General features: G+C 40.5%; 1 protein-coding gene across 9 annotated transcripts in view; it reads right to left on the bottom strand.

Moving 5' to 3' along the window:
• LEF1 (lymphoid enhancer binding factor 1) overlaps positions 1–24,136 on the bottom strand; it is a 126,731-nt gene that overhangs the window by 42,996 nt on the left and 59,599 nt on the right. The window lies entirely within an intron of this gene.

Here is a 24,136-nt window from a genome sequence, read left to right as displayed (position 1 = left end):
TGTTTTACAAATTAGATATAAAAAGTATGTGGCTCCAACGGGAAGGACTACCCTCAGGAAAATTAGGAACAATTATCCTAGTAACACTTAATTCTCTTTACAGCTAGTAATACTAATTTTCTATACCCTATCATTACAACCTCCACCCAAAAAAACTTATTAAAAAAAAAGGGGGGGAAAAATCACCCTTTTTTAGACAATGACATAATTTCCATACTAGATTTTCCCTGTATGATCAGCTCCTGTCTAATGGCAGAACTTGCACAGCTCGTATAGCCCTGGGCATTTATTAAATAGAGCACCATTATCAAAGCCCCATGCCTTTTCTCTATATACCTCAGCACAGACATCTATGCATATAAATGTGTGAAAGGTTAAAAAAATGTTTCAATGCTTTTCAAGTGTTAATGATGCAGTTTGCCAAATACACAGAATGAGCTTCTTAAATACAAGGAATTTAGAATGCTACAGGAGGTGGGGTGGGGGTGGGGATAGAAGGATATCATTACAAACCCTTTTTAAAATGGAAACAAAAATCTCAACACTCAAATGCTAAAATGAATACATTTCAACTCCACTAAACTGCTTTGAGTCTCATTTCAAAAGTCTCATAAGAAGCATAATTGCCAAGCAATCTACAAAGGTATTTTCTTGGAGTGCTTATAAAGAGTAAGCATTGCAGAAATCTTCTGGAAATATATATATTTTGCATGCCTTTCTTATTTCCAGAGCACCACCTTAAGGAACCTGCATTAGCAGGCAGCATCTTCTTAATGTCTGACCTATCCCTCCAGTCATATAGCTCAGAATCTGGTGCCATGAATTTTTGCTAAATTATGCTATCCTTGCTCTCCTCTTAATTTTACGGTTTTCAACACAGATTTGCTTTCCTGTGGGAAGAAGATAAGAAGCTGAGGATTTTAATTTAAGCTCTGGCCTTGTCTTATATTTTGCAAGATGGATAGTGAAAGCAGTACTAGTAGGTGTGTTAAAGCCAACAAGGATTATGTCCATTTTTGTGGCCAAATAATAAAAGCAATATGAAATCTCAATAATATGTGTGAGCACAATTCTGAGGTTTGTATTTTGCCTCCTGCTGACCACCTCCACTATGTATATAAACGGATCCAACCCCTATGCTAGACATCACCAGCTTGATCACGTGTCCACAGCCCTAAACTGTGGGCTTCCTCTGATAGGAGTTTTTGTTCTCTGACACTGTATGCACACACAAGGCAAGAACCCAGGCAGTGGTACTCTGTGTAAGTTTGAAGACAGACAATATGACCATTCTTAATTCTAGTCCTCTAATCTCCAAATACCAGTGTGGTGTATGTTGTGGTGGGGAATAGGGGAGGAACAACCATTTGACTAGCTAGTCAAAAGGACAATTTTATGTAACTATATTATAATGCGCGGTTATACCTGTATATGAGGGCATATGTGTATATTAGTTAAACACCTAAAATGTGCCAAGCGCTCTTCTAGCACTGAAGGTCAAAAGAGACAAGGTCCCTATTCTTACTCAGCTTCCTTTCTAGGTAGGGGCCTGGGAGTGGGGTGGGAGTATTGGAGACAAAGAAAAAATACGTAAAAAAACAAAACAAAACCAAAACAAAAAAGATAGCAGCAAGTACTATGAAGAAAAGGAACTGGATGATAGGAAAGCCAGTGTGTATCTAATTATACGCCTTCATATCATGTTAAAGCTGTAAGAAACCAAAATTTCATTTTAAGATTCGTACTTTCTAAGACAAGAAGCTGAGAAATAGAGGCCCCAGGAAATGGATGATCAAGCCACGACTACTGTCAGCACTTCTATAATATAGCCTTGCTCACTACACAACTGCAGTGATACAGGGTCGTAATGCATAAAAAGGGAATGGAAACCCCTGGGTCACTACATACAGTGGAATCAAGTAGTAGAGAAACACCATCTTCCCGGCTCCCACTCTATACTGGGTACTGTGTACCCAGGACCTCACTGAACAGAACCCAGGTCTCCCGACTCCCACTCTGGTGCTTTTCCCCACTACACATCTCCCTGTAAGGTAGAGATGAAGGGTAAAAATCACATTGACTCTTTTTTTCATTCGTAGGTACAGTCAAGCGCATTCACAGGTACATTCATTGGTACATAGGTACATTCACAGGTAAAGTCTTAGTTTCCAGTGGAAAATCACCAGGTATTTTCAATGTGTGTCCTTTGTTTCATTATCCCGGGGTAACAGCACCCACTATTAATCCCATCTTTATGAGATAACCTGGCGACCTTGAGACATCCTGAATCTTCCACTGCTGCTCAGGGAAGTTCAGAAACTTGTCTAGGCTCACATGGCAGTAAGTGGCTGACCGAGGACACAGACTCTGATCTTCCAACTACATATTCTTTAATCTCAGGCTGGTGAACAGAAGACAGGTAAGAAAGATGTTAAGAGAAGGTACCAGAAAAGGGAAAGAAAATATAAGGGGCGTGGGGAGACTCTAGAAGACAACTCTCTCACCTACACTCCGCACCCACACATGGCTATCAGTAGGAAGCCTGCAGTCTTTTCCCAAGCTTGGAAAACTATCAGGCCATGCTACCTACCTAGTGCATAATAATTATTATGCAACTGACACAAGTGCTTACTGTGTGCTAAGCATTTTATAGTACCTTTAAAGCAGGTACTATTATTATCCTTCTTTTACAGGTGAGGAAACTGAAGCATAGTGAAGTCAAGGAACTTTCCCAAGGGGACAGAGCTAATAAGTGGCAAAGCTAGGTTCAAATGCAGCAAGTCTGGCTCTAGGGGCCACGTTCATTACCACCACACAATGCAGCCTCCCCGAAGAGCCAAGTTCATAAAATCTTGGACACTGAGTTGACCATCTGGGCCATACCTGACAGTATGTGACATAGATGAAATGACTGTGTGGTCTCTGTCCCAGGCACAGGAATCACACCAGACAAAGAGGCACCTCAGGAGAAGTGGTCAGAGCTGCAGAGACTCAACTGGCGCCTTTCTCTCCAGGACTGGAAAACATTCCAAGGAAGCTAGCTTGGCTGCCACCCAGGCTGGTCCTTGCAGGTAAGGACCTCTTTGGCATCATAGCCAATAAAACCCACACCTCCTGTGGACACGAAGTGGGTGCCACTTAGGGATCCTGAGAGCCACCCCCGAAGCAGCGTTCCCAGAAATGACCCACTCACCGCTGGCAGTAACTCAAGCTGCCATGAATGTTGTCAGCCTCCGAGGATGTGGTTCTGGGAAGGACTAAAAAGTGGTTCAGCGCCCTCCTGGCTAAAGCCGTGGGCCTGCTGTTAAGAGCAGGAATTGGGGGAGAAACCTGCTGGTCTAGTAGCTTGTCCCCATTCTGCACATCCCCAGATTTCAACTAAACCCACAGGGCAAGACCTGGCTGTGCATAAAGGCCTTGAGTTCCATTTCAATTGGCTGTGCATTTTATCAACGATCCTGCTGGTAATAACCAAATCCAGAGAATATTAACATTCCACCAACTTACTAAGATGAGGCATTTCATCTGGCCTCAATTTTTATGGTGCGATTTTACTTTTTATTAAACTCAAGAAATCTGGTCCTCGTGGAACAGAAGCCATGTAATTTTATATTGTGTCTTCCCCTCCTCTTCTGAGAAGCTGAGCTTCTCAAGCTTTCCCACAGAGGAGCAGATTTAATTTACTCCAAAAGGAAGGATACAATGGTTTTCTTGCATCGACTAGACCTCAAAAGTAACACTTTTTGCACTGGAAATCTCCTAAGCTCCACCAAAGCTAAACACCTGATTTCTGTCTGATGTGGCTTTCAAATCTAAGACCACTGCTGGCTGTGATGCAGCAGCTTTTTAAGGTAACAGTTAGGGCCTGGGCTCTGAAGACTTCCTGAGCAGGAACTGGTAAGTTCTAAGGTTCGCAGGACAAATATTCTTGAGCCCGAGTCTGGTGGCAAAGGGACGGTCTCTCTATTGGACACCCAGAATGTTTTCCAAAGAGCGGAAGGAACGTGTCGTAGGGGAAGGAATTAATACGGATTAGACACCCAGTTAAGTGCTAGTCATTACGGCCATGTCTGTATATTCTCTGGCACTCATCCACATAAGTGGGCAGTTTCATCTCTATGTTTATAGAGGGGAAGGCAGAGTTCTTTCAGACACAGAGTTAAGCAATAATTAGCTGAGAAAGGACTTGTGCTGGCATTAGTTTGACACCCAAGTCCCTGCTCTTCTTGTTCCACACGCCTTGCTCCTCGGCTTCTCTCTCCATCTCGGTTGCCAACTACCCTGCCAGATGAGTGTGGCCTGCAACGAAGCATCTGGACAGGTAACAACCACCCACGTGGAGAATAATGGTGTCACCAGCAGGTCTGCAGCTACTATTTTCCTAGTTCTCCAGATAGTGGTGATTTCTATATATTATATCATTTCGTCTTGGAATCACCCCTAAGTTAAGTGTTATGATTTTTGTTTTACCGGGAAGAAAACCAAGGTTCTGTGAGGGTAAGGAACTTGTACAAGATCACACAGGATGTTAACCTCAGGACTGGAACCCCGGTTGGTGACTCTGAAGTCCGCAGCTTGTATCCCAGGGAACCAAAAGCGGACAGTCCTAGCATTCTCTGGCTTCCAAGTGGAAGAGATGAGCAATAATATAGTTTAATATTCAAGTACATGGGCAGTGGAGGCAGAGAATTCACATCCCAAACATTCATATTCACTTGGGCACTACACTTAGGTAATTCACTTAATTGTTCAGAATCTGTTTCCTCATATACAAAGTGGGTCGAATGATACCTCATAGAATTAAGGCATGGATTAATGAATAATTCACATAATATATGCTCAATAAATATTTATGGAATGGATAAAGGAAAGAAGAAAGGAAAAAGAGGCCGATTAAATGAATTACTCCGACTCCCAAATGTTTAAATTGCTCATCGCTAAGACATGGTATATTTTAGAATTTAGACTGGCTTAGATCTGCTGTAGCATTCATGTACACATAAGTTTGCTATGTGCTTGCTTTGTTTCCCTTTTTAGACTGTAATTTAATAGATAATACAATTTTAGCCCATTCATTTGAAAAATCTCTTACATGGGTGATGGGCATTGAGGAGGGCACCTGTTGGGATGAGCACTGAGTGTTGTATGGAAACTAATTCAACAATAAATTATCTTTAATAAGAAAAAAATAATAATAAATAAAAAATAAAATAAAATAAATGAAAAATCTCTTACAGTAGTTCTCAAACCTTTTTTCTCTCAGGGCACTTAACACTCTTAAAATTCACTGAGGATCCTGTTGAGCTTTTGTTTGTGTGGGTTTATCTACAAACACTTACCACATTAGAAATTAAAATGAAAAATTTTTAAATATTAATTCATTTTAAAACGACAAACTTATGTTTGTTGCATGTTAACAAAAAGTATTCTTCTGAAAAGTGACTGTTTTATAAACAAAAATACACGGGTGGCATTGTTTTACATTTTTTTGCAAATCTCTTTAACATCTGGTTTATTGATGACAACTGGATTCTCTTAACTGCTTTTGCACTCAAATTTCCATCTTGATATGTTATTTTGGTTGAAGCGTATGAAGAAAACCCGACCTCGCACAGATGTGTTGTTGAAAGAGCGGTATTATTTTCGTAGTTTTTGAGATTATTCTGGAACTTCTTTGATACTATACTAAAACTTGACAAGTGGTAGTTTCTGAAAGGCCATCTGCAATGTAGAATCAAAAACCATACCTAGATACTTTTCCTACCTTACATTAAAATCCACTGATCTATCTTGCATTTTATTTACATTTAACCCTGCATGATTTTGTAACATTACCCATTGGTCATTTGGCAAATACGGGTTGACTGAGTTGAAACATTTCATTACACAATATAAAAATCGCATTAATATCACCACTGCTCTCATCAGAAACCTTTAAGGGTTTGGGAAGCTATGTGGCCCACAGTAATGGATACAAATTTTCTAAAATTCTAACTTTTGCTTGAAAGCTCACATTTTTACCACTGGCAACAAATGCTGTCGATTGTTTTCACTAGAGAGAGACCCACTTTGCTCATTTGTGAGAAAATATCTGCCGACTACCAAAGCTGGAAGAACCATAGTTTGTCAGGTATGCATTCGAGGGTCAAGATTTAGTAAAATTAGTTAATTTTTGCTGCTTCATCCTAGGTGACAGTGGCAATTTTTTTCTTGGGAGAGTGCTGTGGTACAGAATTCAATAATTTGAATTACTTGTGCTATTACTGGTACTATTTGGAGCTAACACCCACCACTGCTCCTGCACCATCAGTGCAAACGTCAACACGTCAACACGATGGAAAAGACAAATAATGTGCTAGTGCTATCATGAGGATAATGACTTTATGGACCCACTATCTCAGGGAGCCCCAAGGCTCCGCAGACTACACTTTGAGAATACTGCCTACAGCACTCGGACTTGTACTACAGAAAGAGTGGATTGTCGATGATCAATGGTAATAAAGTGAAGAGTATTATGTCAGTTAAGTTGAATTCAGAGAGAAAATGACTCATGGATTATAATAGGGAATGTTTCCATGATATACTAAGCTCTCGTTTTTTCACCCCTCTTGTTTGCTAGGATTCTGAATGTACCGAATCAAGAGAAATGTGGAAGGCAAACAAACAAAAATAATATATGCCATATCCTTTTAAATGATGTTTAAAAATTTTTAAATTCCTTTGACTCCTTTAATTCAAGTCAGTACAGAACGCCAGACTTGTGCTCTTTCATCAATTTTGAATTATTTTCGTCAAAGGGATTGTTGATTTACAGTAGCTGGGAATACAGATTTGTACCCTTTGATGCTAAGAAGCCTTCTTCAACTCCCTCAGTCACACTCATCATCTGCACTGCACTTCCAGCCCCTTGGACCGGACTCTTCATGTATTTATTATACTGTACTGTTACTATTTGTGTATCTGTTTTTTCTCACTAGAGGTCATACCGTGGTGACTTATCCCCAGCATCTAGTGCAAGTCCTGGCAAAGCTCAGCCAGTCAATACCTATTTCTTATACTTCTAATTGTCTGAATGAGGCATTTCAACACTAAGAAGTCAACCCCTTTCAAGAAAGAATTTGCACCTCCACATTTCAAACAGGGATTAATCCTTGCATGTTCTACTGCCACATAAAAAATTACCACAAATTTATTAGTAGCTTGATGATATATAATGATTCATTATCTCATGGTTTCCATGGGGAAGAATTCCAGCATGGTATGACTAGGTTCTCTGCTCAGGGAATCACAGGGTATTGGCTGGGCTGAATTCCTGTCTGGAGGTTCTGCAAGATCATTTCCGTGTTCAATAGACTTCAGTTCCTTGTGGCTGTCCCCATTCCCTTGCTAGCTGTCAGGTGGGGACCACTCACATTCCCTAACAATGTATGCCCTCCATTTTAAAGCCAGCAATGGTGCATCAAATGTTTCTTGTTTTGAATCTCTGACTTCCTCTTCTATGCAGTGGAGAAACCTTTTGGCTTTTTAAGGGCTCATGTGATTGCTTCAAGCTTACCTCCTAATCTCTTTTCCCTCAAGTCAACAGGGACAGTGGGAGAGAAGGAGAGGGGAGAGACAACTATGATAAGCTCAGGGTCCTGCCAGACCTATATCATCCGTTAAGACAAAGATAACCCATGTAACCTCATTGTTTCTCTTGTTTACAAAACATTATTACCAATTTAATCTTTAGCAGATAAAAATGAAGTGTCTTCACAAACATTATTTGGTGTTTTAGTTATTCTGATTACACAATAATGTTCCGAGGTTCAGTTAAGTTTTGTGTTTTTCTCCTCTTTTCTTTTTTTATCCAGGGGCCAATGTCAAGAGTATGTTACTCACACGTATCAGAATTGACAGGTGTTGCAGTTCAGCAGGGAAGGGACAAGGGTTAGGATTAGCACATCTTCCCCTTCCCTCTTCCTAATATCAGGGAAATTGGGGAGAACTACATGCAAGGAAAGGCCTACATTAACTACAGGGTCTTGGCTTTAGGAATGGAGAAGGACAATCACTAAACAGAGTTGAGGGTCCAAATACATTTATTTTGAAGAAATTTTAAAAAATATTTGGTTTTTCTCTCCAACATCAACATGTCCGATTTTGGCCTATCATCTTATATTTAAGTGCAACTCTTCTATTACAAGGTTATGTCCAACCTTAAGCTTTATTTTACTTTAATAATCTGACCCTATAGGGTGACTAGCGAGTCATAATTGTCTTACCATTTATTAGTCACTAATAATGCACTGAATGCTGTATGAAATAAACATGGTAGAAATGAAATGAATCAAAGAAAGATCATTAAAAAGAGAGAAAGTACAGGTTGCAACAGCTAAAACCCGGATGCATGAGTGAGAAAGACGAAGGAAGAGACATTCACTGAGTATTTACTATATTCTAGGAACTATGAGCTATGCTTTTATACCTGTGCTCAAGTTTATTTCCCCATTTTCAAATGAGGACACAAACCCAAGGCTCAGAAAGACTTAAGTTTTGCCCCAGGTCACACAGGCTAGCCTGTGAATGGTTGAACGTGGATCAAATACTGAGTTGTCTTATCCCAAAGAGCTGACCTTTTCACTGTGAACAGCTAAAAAGAATGGCAACAAAAAAGAATAATTCATTCTCGGAGCCAAAAGGGGACCCACACTGGAGGCTCTAGATAGAGGGACTAGGGTTGAGGCTGGAAGCTGAGAGAAGATCAGAGTAAAAGAGAAAATGACTTCTAATTATGTGAAGTTGCAACATCCTACTATTTGACTGATTTCATACCTCCTCCACTACATCCCTAATCCTGAGTGCCTGCCTTTAATATTTGTGTTAAAGATTGCCCTTTGTCCATGTTAAGATTGTCCTTTGAAAATAGTGAGAAACAACTACAGTTATTCAAGATTAGCAAACAAACCAAAGAACAAAACAAACAGGTTTGAGATTTACTGTGCTAGTGGTGAAATATTACAAGTAAGGCCAGAGAGTGTCTAGGCTAATTCAGAAGTAAAAGGCCTTAATGAAAGAAAGGATCACTGAATTCTAAGGAGACAGGAGAGACAAGATGAGCCTGCCCAGACCACTAGCTCTATGACTGCAGGTTCTATGGAGTGCGTACACGTATATAAAATTTTACAGTGGAAGGACATGGGGTAGAGAAAGATTCCAATGGTTCGTAAACATTTTCTGGATCACAGACACAGATGTGAAGAAAGCTGTGTATAAGTGTTTTTATACACAGACACAATCACCCATCACCGGATTGTGGCAGGAGGTTGCACTGTATGCATAGGGGAGGACAAAGACTACAGATTAAAAACTACTGCCCTAGGGTACACGGAGTGCTCAGTAGGAAGAGCATGTGACTCTTGATCTCAGGGTCAGGAGTTTGAGCTCCATACTGGGTGTAGAGGTTACTTAAATAAATAAAACTTAAAAAAAAAACCAAAAAACACTGCCCTTTTCAAAGACAGAAGAGCTTTAACAATCACTGCATAATAATATTATTAATAAGCTGGAAATTAATCAGCTTGTCAAAAGTAGTATTTGTGTAGCTCACTGGGAAATAACGGAAGTAAACAAGTCAGTGTGGCTGGGCAAGAAGTCAGAGCAAGAGCCTTCTTTGGATAGTCACAGAGAGCTTGGAGCAGGGGCAGCAGGCGACGCTTCCCTCTGTAAGCCAGTGACAAGGCTGAGTGATGACAATGGGCGATAGCAAAGGACAGAATAAGGCAACTCCAGGAGCTCCAGAACAAGACAGAGTGCACTGCTTTGGGGTGAGTGAATTCCCAGAAATTCTCCTCTGAACCTCATCAACCATTATTCCTAAACAGATTCTATCAGGCCTTTTGGTGCTGGTCTGGGGACATGCTGATTAAAAAGGCTCTGCCCAGGGATGGCAGACCCAAAAGGAAGGGAAGTCTTCACGTGGCCACCACGGCAGAATCTATCACCCAGTTTCAGAGGGCCAGAAGATCTCTTCGTGGCACTCAGAATGTCCAATGGGACAGGAAGAACGTCTGGGGCCCAACAAACTGGATGACCACAGCTCTCTTCTTAGGGTAGGAGGTGGCTGGAGCCTGCACAGGGTCATGGTCAGGAAAGTCCAACAGCTACCCAGAAGGGTAGTATGTATGAGCTGTTTACATGGTCACACTACAAAGGCATGGTGCACAATTCTACAGGGACAAAGGCAACAGCCCTAAACCTAATAATTCCATACTGCAAAGGCACCTTTCACACTTAAGTAACTATGAAAATAATGTGCCTTATTTTAGTTTAAATAAACTGATTTTTGTTTTAAGATCAGGTGTGAATCATTTACAAAACAATAAGAAAGTTTCTGTGCAAATTTTGTCCCACCAAGCCATCTCTGATTTTAGTTAAGTGTCATAAGTGTAAAAATAGTCTCTGCTTAAAACTGGGTGTTTTAAAAGGTGAAAGGACTAACATTTAAGTCTGTGGGATCCTCATTTTTCTACAAAATTTGCTTTAGAGTTTTTCAGAAATCAAAAGAAAAAGAATACAACAAATATATTATTTTGTGTTCCGCTACTAACACAAAAATTCTAATTGAGCTAAAGTTTATTAGGAAATTCAAGTCATTTTCCATGAGTATATAAATGTGGTATTTACACTGTAATATAAGCACTAAAGCTAATCTATAGAGCTGCACTGCCCAAAGTGGTAGCCATTAGTCACTGGATTTTGAGCCCTTAAATGAGTCTGTAAAAACAGTTGTAAGTGTGAAATACATACTGAATTTCAAACAATGTGAAAGAAAGAATGGGAAAAATCTTAGTATCCCTTTTTTAATACTGATTACACATTGAAGTAACATTTTGGCTACACTGCATTAAATCAAGCTACTACTAAAATTAATTTTACCTCTGTCTCTTTATTTTTCTGATGTGGCTGCTAGATTTTTTAAAACATGTTTTTATTTATTTTTAAGAGAGAGAGAGAGAGAGGGAGACACAGAATCTGAAGCAGGCTCCAGGCTCCAAGCTGTCAGCACAGAGCCTGACATGGGACTCGAACTCACCAGCTATGAGATCATGACCTAAGCTGAAGTCAGATGGTCAACTGACTGAGCCACCCAGGTACCCATGACATGGCTACTAGAAAATTTAAAATAATATATATGAGTTGCATTTGTGACTCACATTGTACTTCTTTTTAAGAAAAAAAATGTTTAATGTTTACTTACTTTTTAAGAGAGAGAGAGAGAGAGAGAGAGAGAACGAACAGGGGAGGGGCAGAGACGGGCAGAGACAGACAGACAGACAGACAGACAGACAGAATCCGAAGCAGGCTCCAGGGTCTGAGCTGTCGGCACAGAGAGCCTGATGCAGGGCTCGGACTCATGAACCATGAGATCATGACTTGAGCCAAAGTCAGATGCCTAACCAACTGAGCCACTCAGGCACCCCACTTATATAGTATTTCTAACAGGCAGGTCTGCTTTATAGTTCGAAAACCTGTAGGTAAGATTGCCCTTTTGCCTACTCTACTCCAACAGACTTAAACAACAACAAAAAAGTAGGCATATTTACTGACAAAAGTTCCTTTTGGAAAAGGAAACTTACAGATAAGGAAACTGAAAATCAGAAAAGTTTAGTGGAGAAGCTAACAAACATTAGATTTCAATACCCCATATTCAGGGCCAAGTCAAGAAATTTAAAACCAAGTATTTACAGAAGTATAGTATTAAACTCTAACATTTCATATTATGTATGAAAAAAATTACTAAATGATATGTATCTTTTACAGGTTAGAGTGAGCCTTCTGAATAAATGATTTTATTGCATTGCAGTTATATGTAACTTCTTCAACTTGTCAGCTCGGATCATTTTGAAAACACCTAATACACATTTTCAGATTCATTACAAATTAATGATTAACTCATTCCTTGATGTGTAACCATCTTTTCCATCTCATATCAGAGTATACTGCCTGAAAAAAAAACCCCACAGCTTATCTTGAGTTAAAGTGATGCTGCAGACATCATTCTTCATAGGATATACTTTATGAGTCAAGAAAAAAGAACCTTTTGTTTTGGATTTAAAAACAAAATCCTGAAATGAGTTGAGGCAGAAAACTTAAATGACAAATACAGTAGATTATACAAATTAGGTTTTATGTAATTTTGTACGTTCTGATTCATCTTAAAGCCCCCAAGTAAGTCAAACTAGAGCAAAAAACTCTCCCTGAAAACGTTTGCTTCAGAGGTAAAAAGAGGAAGCAAAATGTAAAGAGCTTTTAAAAGATTCTTTTTTTTAAAGTTTATTTATTTATTTTGAGAGAGAGAGAGAGCACAAGCAGGGGAGGGGCAGAGAGAGAGGGAGAGAGAGAGAATCCAAGCAGGATTTGTGCTGTCAGTGCAGAGCCCAATGGGGCTAGATCTCACGAACCTCGATCGTCACCTGAGCCAAAATCAAGAGTGGATGCTTAACCAACTGAGCTACTACCCCTAAAAGATTCTTTTTAAAAATTTGTTAATGTTTATTTTTGAGAGAGAGAGAGAGAGAGAGAGAGAGAGAGAGAGAGAGAGAGAGAGAGAAAACAAGCGGGGGAGGGGCAAGGAGAGAGGGAAAGACAGAATCCGAAGCAGGCTCCAGGCTCTGAGCTGTTAGCACAGAGCCCGACGTGGGGCTCAAACTCACAAACCGCGAGATCATGACCTGAGCCGAAGTTGGAAGCTTAACTGACTGAGCCACCCAGGTGCCCCCAAAACATTAACTTTACTTATATCTTATAAAAGAGAAACATTCTACAGCTAGTGGAAAATTACAACAGCAAAGATGAAAATAGCTATTCTCTGCTGGTGAAAAACGATACTTCTGCAAATACAAAAGCAAAGATAAATTCTACTTTGTACCATTTATTGTAAATAGAAAATTTCCTCTCTCAATTTTATTTTGCATCTTTTCTGGGGGGAACGTGCTGATGAACTCAAGGCAGACACTGAATGCCCCATCTAGAAATCTTTCCCAAGAGTGACCTAGGTTGCCTTTAATTTATGGTAGCGTGTTGGAGCTGGCTTGTACTAGCTTTAAAGAGAAAATTCCTAAACTTTCATAAATTTTGAGAGTCTGTTAATATTATGTTGATAGCTAGAAATTGTTCATGGTGGGATTATTTACACCAGGGAAACTGGCAAATGTGAAAAGTCAGTGCCACTTCCCCTGAAGCTGGTTGTTGAACACGTAACAGCACACTACTGGGGACCACTGAAACCCTTCCTAAATTATGAGGTGAAACAAAGTTTTCTTTCTTTATTTCTCTTTGACAAGCAACAGGAACATAATTTTGATCTTTGTCTGAAACCATTCCGGGACAAGAAATTTCAAAAGATCATCACTTGACATGATCTAGGATGACCTGCTCCATGCTCCCAGGTCCTGCCAACACTTCAGGAATGTGTGGCCATTGGTCATTAATTCCTCTCCCTGGTTTCTCGCCTCTGGGCCTCAACAGCACACGGTCTGAGTCACCAGATAGAGAAGGAGTTCCACTGCACAGAAATGAGAAGAGACATGCAGAAGATTCATGGGTATTTTCCTCCCTCTTTTCAAGGAAATAATTAATGTAGTAAAAAAAGTGTAAAAATGCCTACTATAATTATTTTTAAAGTTATCTATGACAAACGTATCTTACACAGAAAAGGAAATAATCAAGACCATGTCATGTATGCATTAAAGAATGCAGCTTTCAACATGAGGGCAGTATGTCAGACTGCAATTATTCAGGCCACCTGCACAGAATCTGGCATGGGACTCAATATTAAAACAGAGGCAGATGAGAGGCTATTTGTTGTCTTTGCAGCACATTCATTCAGGCAATGTAACATCAATTCTTATAGGGATATCTGAAAATAATTATGAATTTTAGGGAGAGTTACAAAGAGGCAAAAATAATGTAAGGGCTGATTAAACAATGTCCTTTAAGACACTCAACTCTTTAATAATGCTTTTGCCCAGGTTGTGATACCATCCATGATTGGAAGTAGGGGCTGGTTCTTGGGCAAGAATAATAGCATAGTGAAGTTGAAGTCAAAAGACCTGGATACTTACTATTCCTCGTCCTACCTGCTATTTGCTGTGTGAACTTAGGCAAATGACTCACCCCTTCTGTGTTTCAGATTTCCCATTAAATGAGGCCGATATTTTCCCTGGCTACGTTTGTGTAAGGATCAGATGGGATCATGCATAGAAAAACATTTTGCAAATGGTAAAACACCATGTAAACACCATATTAATTCCACTTTGGAAAAAGGAAGTCATTAGGCTCATTTCCTAAACTGAGAAAATATTACCTGAATCAACGTGTATGAGTTCGGTGAAAACCAAATAAAGGTAACTTTGAAATTTACTGTAACAGTAATGGCCTCAAAGCATCCTCTCAATCATTGTTTCACTACTGATTTGCAGCCTCTACTTCCCTAAGATAACTTCTTCGTATAAGAACATTTTTTCTGTGATGCAAATATGTTACAATATGGTCCACTGAGATGCATGAAGGCATTTTAATTCACTTCTTTAACCTGTGTTGTCTGCTCCATCTGAATACATACATACATATATATATATTATATATATATTATACATATATAATATATATAATATATATATATATATGTATTTTTTTTTTTTTTTAAGGGAGAGAGCACACGTGCACATGCATGCAAGCACAGGGAAGGGGCAGAGGGAGAGACAGAATCCCAAGCAGGCTCCATGCTCAGCGTGGAGCCCAATGCAGGGCTCAATCCCATGACCCTGGGATCATGACCTGAGTCAAAATCAAGAGTCAGATGCTTAACCAATTGAGCCACACGGGTGCTCCTGAACACCAATATTTTAAAGATGTCTGAGTGAAAGGAGATGAAAGGATGACTGGCTGGGGAGGATAATACAGAAGATGGAAAGATATACACTGGGGAGCCAAGAAACACCACAGATGATCCACAAACACAAGAAGAAGCAAGAAAGGCAAATGCAGGGGCGAGGAGGGGGTAGACAAGAACCTCAGCTGTAACAACTTGAATGGCACCTTAAGGGTTGGATTGCTGCCATCAATAAATGTGGGCCTGAATATATTCAATGCCCTTTCCAGCACTGATGACCCTGTGATCCCAAGGGTTCTAAAGCTTTGAATTACAATAGTCTAATATCCTGTACTTTGGATTTTTCTAGTAGCAGCTACAGAAGAAGAAAGTTAGGAAGGCAAAAAACAAAGCAAAACAAAAAAGAACCATGTACAATTAGAGATGACTTATTTACCTCAACATTTTAAAAATCAGTTGAAGATAGATGAATGTCACACTGCTGATGGGGCACAGGTTCAATGGCAGCATGTACTGGTAACGTGAAGGAACACCAATAAAGCTCACAGAACAGATGTTAAGACAGAAAACAGGAGCATTTTAATTGTCTTTAAACCTTGTTCCCAGCGTGAAGACTTGTAAGGTTATGCTCATCATGATCTCAGGACAGGACCTCCAGATGAAATGGGGTCATACTGCCAAAACTCCATTAAAGGCTTCTCCCTTCCAGCAGCAAAACCTGAACCCACTGGGTATTGCTGCACCCAAATCTACCTTGAATCTCCAACATTAAATTAACCTTCAGAGACAGGGGCACCTGGGTGGCTCAGTTGGTTAGGCTTTGGCTCTTGGCTTCTGCTGCTCAGGTCGTGATCTCACGGTTTGTGGGAACCAGGCCCGTGTTGGGCTCCATGCTGACAGTGCAGAGCCTGCTTGGGATTCTCTCTCTTCTTCTCTATGCTCTTCCCTCTCACACTGTCTCTCAAAATAAATAAACTTAAAAAAAAAAAAAATCAACCTTCAGAGACAAGCCCAGTTGGACAAAGTCTGTGACAAGGAAAGTGGCATTCCCCCCATCAGAGGGGCAGAAAGATAGCAGCCACCTATACAGTTCATTGCACATGCACAAAAAGGCCTGCCCAACATCTCCACCGACAAAGTGAGCTGCCCCTCAGTAGTTGGAGGCTCTACGAATCGCATGATTGAAGAGCTATGGTCCTACGTTAACAGCAAATATGGAAGAAGATTTGGCTTTATTTCAGGAGTCTCACTTTCAGGTCTCCTCTGAGTACATTATTGCAAAGAGGCTGCAGCTTTGGCAGTTGGGTCCAGCTATGAAGAAGCCACTCCAAGGAAAGGCTGAGGTCTTGGGGTGGTGGGGGGGGGGGGGGGGAGAGCCAGAATTGAACTATAACAAAACAACCAAATTTACGTTAGTTTACAAAGTGTTTTCATGTTCCTTATTTCATTTTGATCCCACCACCCCCTGTAAGAAAAGTATTGTCAACATCCCCAAATTTTTAGTAAGGACACAAAAACTCCAGAAAGTCCAACCAACTTCACACAATAAGTAGAAAAGGCTGGACTCAATCCTGTTTCCTTTCACCAAACTTGATGCGATCCCCTTTCTTATTATCCAGTGGCCAATGCCCCCTCTTAGGTTGGTCTGAGAAGGTGACCTGCAGCAGCCAACAGGACCTCAGAGGCAGGTCTGAGAAATGTCATACTAGAAATGCACAGGACAACAAGAAACCACTGCAGAGCATTCCCTTCCTCTTAAAATGCTATCATTGCTATCATCATCTGTGTTCATGTTTTTGAAATTGTTATGCAGTATCAACTTATCATGCTAATGAATAGTACAATCAATAAATTATTCACGAGCCTCATAATTCCCAAGCAAAGCTGATGAGTGGAATGTCAAGAAAGAATGTAAAGCTATCACTCTATTCAGAGAAATCCTGTCCGTAGAAAAAAGAATCATCATGTTGAGAAATCTATGTGCTATTTTTTACTTTCCCTTTAAGTTGCCAGTTTATGTTAATAATGGTCATTTTCACTTTCTCCAACCCTATTTAAGCCAGTTTTAATGGATAAATGTGCAGATAACAAAACTACTGTAAGTAACACATTTTCTTTTGTTTAACAAAACCTGGAATTTTCTCTCTCAGCTTATGACTAATTCAGTTGTGTTTTCTCTAACTAGATACGTTTTGTTTAACTGTTACTGCTCTTTAAAATTTTTAACTAGGTGATACTTAGGGCGTTAAAAATAGTTAAAAGAAATAGGAAAATTGCTTTTCAGTTCCTCAAAAAGTCAACAGAATATGGCCTAGGAATTCCTCTCCTAGGTATTGCGCCCAAGAGAACTGAAAACATGTGTTTGCATAAATACTCTTATACAAATGTTCATAGCAGCACTATTCCTAATAGCTGAAAATTGAAAACAACCCAAATGCCTATCAACTGATGAATGGATAAACTGTGATATATCCCTACAATGGAACAGCATTCACCATAAAAAGGAATGAATTTCTGATACATGCTACAATATGGATGAACCTTAAAAACCATGCTAAGTGAAATAAACCAGACAAAAAAGGTCATGTGATTCCATTTATATGAAATGTCCAGAATAGGCAAATCCATAAAGACAGAAAGTAGATGAGTGGCTCTAAGAACCTGATGGAAGAGGGAAATTGGGACTAACTACTAATAGGTAAAGGGTTTCTTTTGGAAGTGATGGAAATGTTCTGGAATCAGTGGTGATAGTCCACAACTTAGTGAATAATGCTAAAAACCATTGGGGTGCCTGGGTGGCTCAGTCGGTTAAGCGTCCGACTTCAGCTCAGGTCACGATCTCACGGTCCGTGAGTTCGAGCCCCGCGTCGGGCTCTGGGCTGATGGCTCAGAGCCTGAGGCCTGCTTCCGATTCTGTGTCTCCCTCTCTCTCTGCCCCTCCCCCGTTCATGCTCTATCTCCCTCTGTCTCAAAAATAAAATAAACGTTAAAAAAAAAAATTAAAAAAAAAACCATTAAATTGTACAATTTAAATGTTGAATTTTATGTTAGTGAATTACACCTCAATTTTTTTAAACATTTTTTTTATGTTTATTTTTGAGAGCAGGGGAGGGGCAGAGAGAGAGACACACACACACACAGAATCCAAAGCAGGCTTCAGGCTCTGAGCTGACAGTTCAGAGCCCAATGTGGGGCTTGAGCTCACAGACCGCGAGATCATGACCTGAGCTGAAGTCGGACGCTTAGCTGACTGAGCCACTCAGGTGCCCCATACATCTCCATTTTTAAAAACAAACTGAAGTCACAAAAACTGATTTGGACTGAATGGAGGCTAGCTTTACTTTATATGTAAGGCAAATTGAAGTGAAATCCCACTGTTTATGGCTTTTGTATCTCTGAACCTAGTAATTTCCCATGCACTGATGGCAGGGGAATCTGAGAAGGCCAAACTTTGGATTATATATAACCAAAGCACAGCCCGCAGCAAAAGCATGACATACTGTGTGTGTTTAGGGACACGGAAAATACCCACATTATCGTACTAAGACCTAACTAGCAGCTAGCCTCCCACCTTCCCACAGACACACTTCCGGAGCCTATCTCACAGTGATGGCACTAAGGCTGTTATTAGCCCTTTTCTGCCCCTCCCCTTACAGGAATGCTCTCTGGAGTGATTCCATAAACAGCATCAGTCTAACTCTTGGTGCACACCGCCAGTGAACTGACAGTTGGGAACTGGAGGTGGCCTTTTCAGGTATTCCCCAACATGCTGGAGAAGGATTAGGGTGCGTACAATCCTTCTGGGAAGCGGCACTGTCTGTCAGCTTGCTCTCGGCTGCCAGGTGGACAGATGGGCATGTGCTGTGGGAGCTTAAGGGTGCACCCCTTGCAGACTCTGAAGCAAGGCATGCACAGAAAAACGCAAGGGACTTCTGCTGGCCCAGTCACCAAGCCAGGGTGGTAGTCATCAGTAACTTCAAAACTATACATTTTTAACTTGGCACGCTGCTATGGTTTGTATTTTTTCCTATATTTAAAAAATGCAACAATTTTTTAAACTTCAAGTCTGTGAAGAGTCTACTTCAATGAAATATCTACTCCTTAGGAGGACTACTAGGGTTGAAATAAAAAGCTTAAAGGCTACTCCCTTAGAATTTTAAATTGTTTTCACTTCACATAGCTCCATTTTCCCACTGGGCTTCAAAATTAATTTCAATAATGTTTCAAAAGATGATTTTTACTGTAATGAATGAATTTTTAAGTCTTCTGTTTCATTTCTCTATAGAAGATCTGGCCAAATTGTTATGATAGAGCAACGAAAACGATCCCATCTCTAGCAATGTAAAGTCTCGATCAGGGTTTCATTAGCCTCCCATCATAGGATATGTGCAAAATGACTTCTGGGCTTGAGATGAAATATTCATTTTATCTCATATGAGAGGGGGAAAATTGCCACTTCAAAGTGATTGAGTGCAAAGCAGTTTATTAAAGTGGAATTTGAGAGCTGGAAGGAGCCTAAGGGCCCACAAGCCTGACTACCCTCAGTGTCCAATGAGGAAAGCGACTTCCAGAGAAGTTAGGTAGCTAGTCATATGAAGCCAGACTCCAGATCTTCCCACTCTGGATCCAGTGCTCCACCTAGGACACGGTGCCATGACCAGATAGGCCAAAAGTGCTCAAAGGTGAGCCCAAATCTGGCTCAGGGAGAATGAACAATCTAATCAGTTCAGTTCTCTTCATTAAACTTTCAATGGAGCCCCCCCCCCCCCCCCACCGCCACCTTGTTAGTGCAGGGCCAGACAAGGAAGCATGGCAATTGGGACAAAGAGAAGTAAAATCTCATGTCCTTTCTCAAGGAACTTAGTATCTAACTCCAGCAGGTAAGACATATATGCAAGTAACTGTAACATGGAACGTTCAAAGGAAACTACACTGGGTGGGAGAGGAGCAAGTCCGGCAGCAGGCATTAGGATGGGGGGATGGTGCTGGCAGAGGGAATGGTCCCAGACCTGAGCACCACAGAGCAGACAGAGGACAAGGAGCTAACTGGTGACAGACTGGGTGTGGTGGGGAAGGGAAGGGCCCGGAGAAAAAAGCTTCCAGGCTTCCAAACTACAGAAACCTCAGAGAGCATGAGGCTGCCTTTGTGGACCAGAGTGGGAAAGGGAGATGGATGAGGATCAGTAACAGGCTGGGTTTTCCATGTTCACGGGAAACAAACTGGCAGTGATGATAATGCCACACATCCATGTACCAATTACAGATATTTTTGTTGTCATTTCATGTGACAAAATTAACAAACTGACTTGCATGAGGTCACTGGGCTAGAAAGTGGCAGAGCCAAAGTCAGACTCCAAGGCCTGACTTTTTCTGGTCCCCAGGCATCCTACAGACTTCACAATGCTACCTTTTATCATGGATGAGTTTTAAAGATCAGTTGCACTAGGTGTTTATCCAAGGGATACAGGTGTGCTGTTTCAAAGGGGCACATGCACTCCCATGTTTATAGCAGCACTGTCGACAATAGCCAAAGTATTGGAAAGAGCCCAAATGTCCATCGACAGATGAATAAAGAAGATGTGGTTTATATATACGACGGAATATTACCCGGCAATTAAAAAGGATGAAATCTTGCCATTTACAACTACATGGATGGAACTAGAAGGTATTATACTAAGTGAAATTAGAGAAAGACAAAAGTCATATGACTTCCTCATAGGAGGACTTTAAGATATAGAACAGATGGAAACAAGGGAAGGTAAGCAAAAATAATATAAAAACAGGGAGGGGGACAAAACATAAGAGACTCTTAAATATGGAGAGCAAACAGAGGGTTACTGGAGGGGTTGTGAGAGGGGTGATGGGCTAAATGGGTAAGGGGCATTAAGGGATCTACTCCTGAAATCATTGTTGCATTATATGCTAACTTGGATGTAAATTAAAAATAATTTTTAAAAAAAGAAAAAAATAAAGATCAGTTGTACAAAGAGAATTGTTTTTCCAAAACCCAGTCATATTAGTAAAAAATATATAAAAAAAAAGTGACGTCACATGATCATCCAAAAAACCCCCAACAATCGAAGTCTGTTTACACATATTTCTATTCCCTTTCGATTTTTGTGAATGCTCAGAGAGAGGAAACCCACCTAGGTGAGGAAGTAGACAGGCTGAGAAACGGGTAACAGCAGAGAGACGAGTAGAAATCAGACAGCGGGCCAGCACAGACAGTATGTCACCCAGAGCCCAACAGTGGTCTGGTAACTTGAACCTGACTGGAAAACATGAAAAAAACTAGCCCCACACCTCTCATGCCTCTTAAGATGAAAAGGCCCTTCGGTGTTGGTGAACAGGCTGACTAGGCCTTTAAACAGCCCCTCTCTCTGCCCTTCACCGCTTGTATTCTGCATGAATGTACAGACTCATGCCTGGAAGAAGGGCTGAGGTCAGTGACCTCTGCAGATAAACATGATGGAGTTCATAGGCATAGACAGGGAAAACCATTTTCTGAAAAGATCACACAGGTGTAGCAGGCTCAGTTCTGAGAAAAATGGTATTTCATATAAAGTCTACAAACAGAAAAGAATGGAAATATATGCACTGAAAAGCTAAGCACAATGTTAACTTGTAAGACTAGAGGTGATTTTTGTCTCTTGTGCTTTTCTGTATATTCCAAAAATTTTGCCAAGGATATCATGCATTAGCCTTATAACCAAAGAAAAAATTGTATTCTACATATATAAAAGGGAAATTTTTGTGTTACTTGAGCTTTCTAGTATAAAAGAAATAATGAATTTTATTTTGGATAGCCACTGAAGTAAGCCTCACATGTAAATTTTTAGGTTTTTTACAAAATTTCCCCCTATGTTTCTGTCAAGTAAAAGATTATCTACACACACACACACACACACACACACACTTTGATACTATTTTATTAGGCCCATCAAAGCAGAACAACTGGGCATCACGTCCTCTATCATGGAGTGCAACACTCCTTGCCCAAGCCCACTCTGCTGCTTTCAGTGCCATTTCCCCTGTGACTGAGAGAACAAGGTACAGAAAACCTAGCACAGGCACAGATCAGGTGGGGACAGATACCATACGAAGGTCTTGCAATGGGAACCAGGATATCCTCAGAAAGCACACCTCTGATGACCCAGAGCCAGACAGCACAGTGTGAGGCTGGCTAGAAAGGGACAGGTCCTCTGGACAGAGATGGGTAAGACAAAGAAAGCCATGAAGTCAAACTCTTCTCCAGCCAAATTCAAGAGAGAGATGGAAGTATCGGTAAGACCCAACCATATGTTCAATCATTCTGGAAAGTGTACAGCTGCAAGGGACCTCAACCTTGATACGTGGCTTTATAACAGTGTGCTTCAACTTTGAGGTTTCCTCTCCAAATGGCTCAGATTTTCCACATCAACCTTCAGGTGCTTTGCAAGAGATGACAGTTTTGTAACAAGCCATAACATTGTGCTGGTAATTAAAAGGTCTCAGTTTATCATCATCTTATCTGTCATCAGTTTGCCATAGCACCTCTTTCTTACTTTCGGCTTCTTCTAGATTTGACTCACTTATAGTATATATACCCTTTCTCCTTGCAACCTGACCTGGTTAGGAGGTGCAGCACTTATGTTTTACTGGACTTGGTTCTTTCCTACCCAAATTTAAGCAATGACATGCATAAGAATTGGTATTTTTCTTCTGAATGTGTATACTCAATCATATTACAACATGGCAGATACCCAATGGCCCTGGAACTGGGGACACTTCCAGCAAAATACAGGCAGCCACACGGTCAGGAGAAACTGAGGTCAAGTGCTGCAAAGATGTCCCACTTCATCTTACCAGATGTTTTCCAGGAGGTAAACAGGATCACCCATAAAACCCATACAAACCACTACCTTCTCAATTTCCTTATTTATAAGGTACACTTGCATGAAACTAGGAGTAACAGTTAAATATTAGGTTTAAAAATAAACAGAAAACAAGCAAACAAGCCCTTCCTGTTGAGCTTCACTCGTGCCCCTATTAACCCTCTTAATTATATTAGAAGATCTGGAGAGAAGCTCTTACTAATAATTAGAGCTGACTTATGTGTGTTTTTCATTCTCTGTCTGCAACCAGGAATACAGGATTGGATCCAGACCGAGGATCAAATTCAATAGGTCCCTCCTGTGTCCCCAGTTTAGCATGCAAACATTGATCTATAAAAACTTACATTTCTACCTAGGGATGTTTTGATAACAAAGGAGCTTGGCAGACAAAAGAAAATTTGTTAAATCTTCTAGAAGCTACTTATCTGCTGTGGGCATGAAATCTTTTGGCATATTTGAGTTAGCACCTGTGTGGAAGAACTAATTAAATGCGAGGAAAGAAAAATCCATTCCCTGTAAGGCCATCCACTATTCCTCCTTAGTGTTTTAGCCTGAGCACTTCCTCAATCTGTTTCAATGATTAACAGATGAAAACTAAATGCTGTTGACTTGCTGGAGGCGGTCATCTAGAACGTCTCTGAAAACGAAGAGGGGACAAGTTGTCTTCCAGTATAGTAAGGTGATCAGGCATGAACTCTGTCTGGAGCCAGACTGCCTGGGTTGCCTGGCTTTGGCAAGTTCACTCCACCTCCACGTGCCCCAGATTCCTCTTTTGAAAAATGGGGAAGAACAGGAGCACCCATGAAGGACTCTGTGAGGAGTACGTGTGTTAATGTCTATAAACCACTTAGAACAGCGCCTGGCGCATGGTAAGTACTGTGTCAGTGTCAAACAAAAATAAACATATGTGACATGCTTAGAATGGTGAGAAGCATTATATATTACCTTTACCTATATAAAAGTTAATCTAGAAACAGAGCCCAAACATTTAGGGTCCTGAACACAAAGACATTCCCTGAGGTTCTAAACTATGGCCTCCTGTTGTATAGGCACAGATTAAAAAAAAAAAAAAAAAAAAAAAATCCAGACAAGTTATTTTCCATCAAGTCCCAAGCTCTTGGGAATGTGTGTGTGTTAGGGGTGGGGGATGGTGGGGGTCAGGTGCAGCAGGTCCACAGAAATACCCATCTGCCCAGCCCCATAATTAAAAGAAGTCACCATTACAGAACAGATTTGTTTGAAGTTCACCAGAGCTTTAACAATACAAATTACTTTCTCCCAGTATTTCAAGCAATTATCACTTTTAAAGTCTAGTGGGGGAGGGGTGTGAAAGGGAAAGTAATGAGGATTTGTATTAGAACTGCTTTTCCCTTCAATTGTTTATTAT

This window comes from Panthera leo, chromosome B1 (assembly GCF_018350215.1).
Source record: "Panthera leo isolate Ple1 chromosome B1, P.leo_Ple1_pat1.1, whole genome shotgun sequence".
In the NCBI taxonomy this organism is placed as follows: Eukaryota; Metazoa; Chordata; class Mammalia; order Carnivora; family Felidae; genus Panthera; species Panthera leo.
The sequence above is the reverse complement of the archived record's forward strand: the minus strand, read 5'-3'. Positions and strand labels throughout refer to the sequence as shown.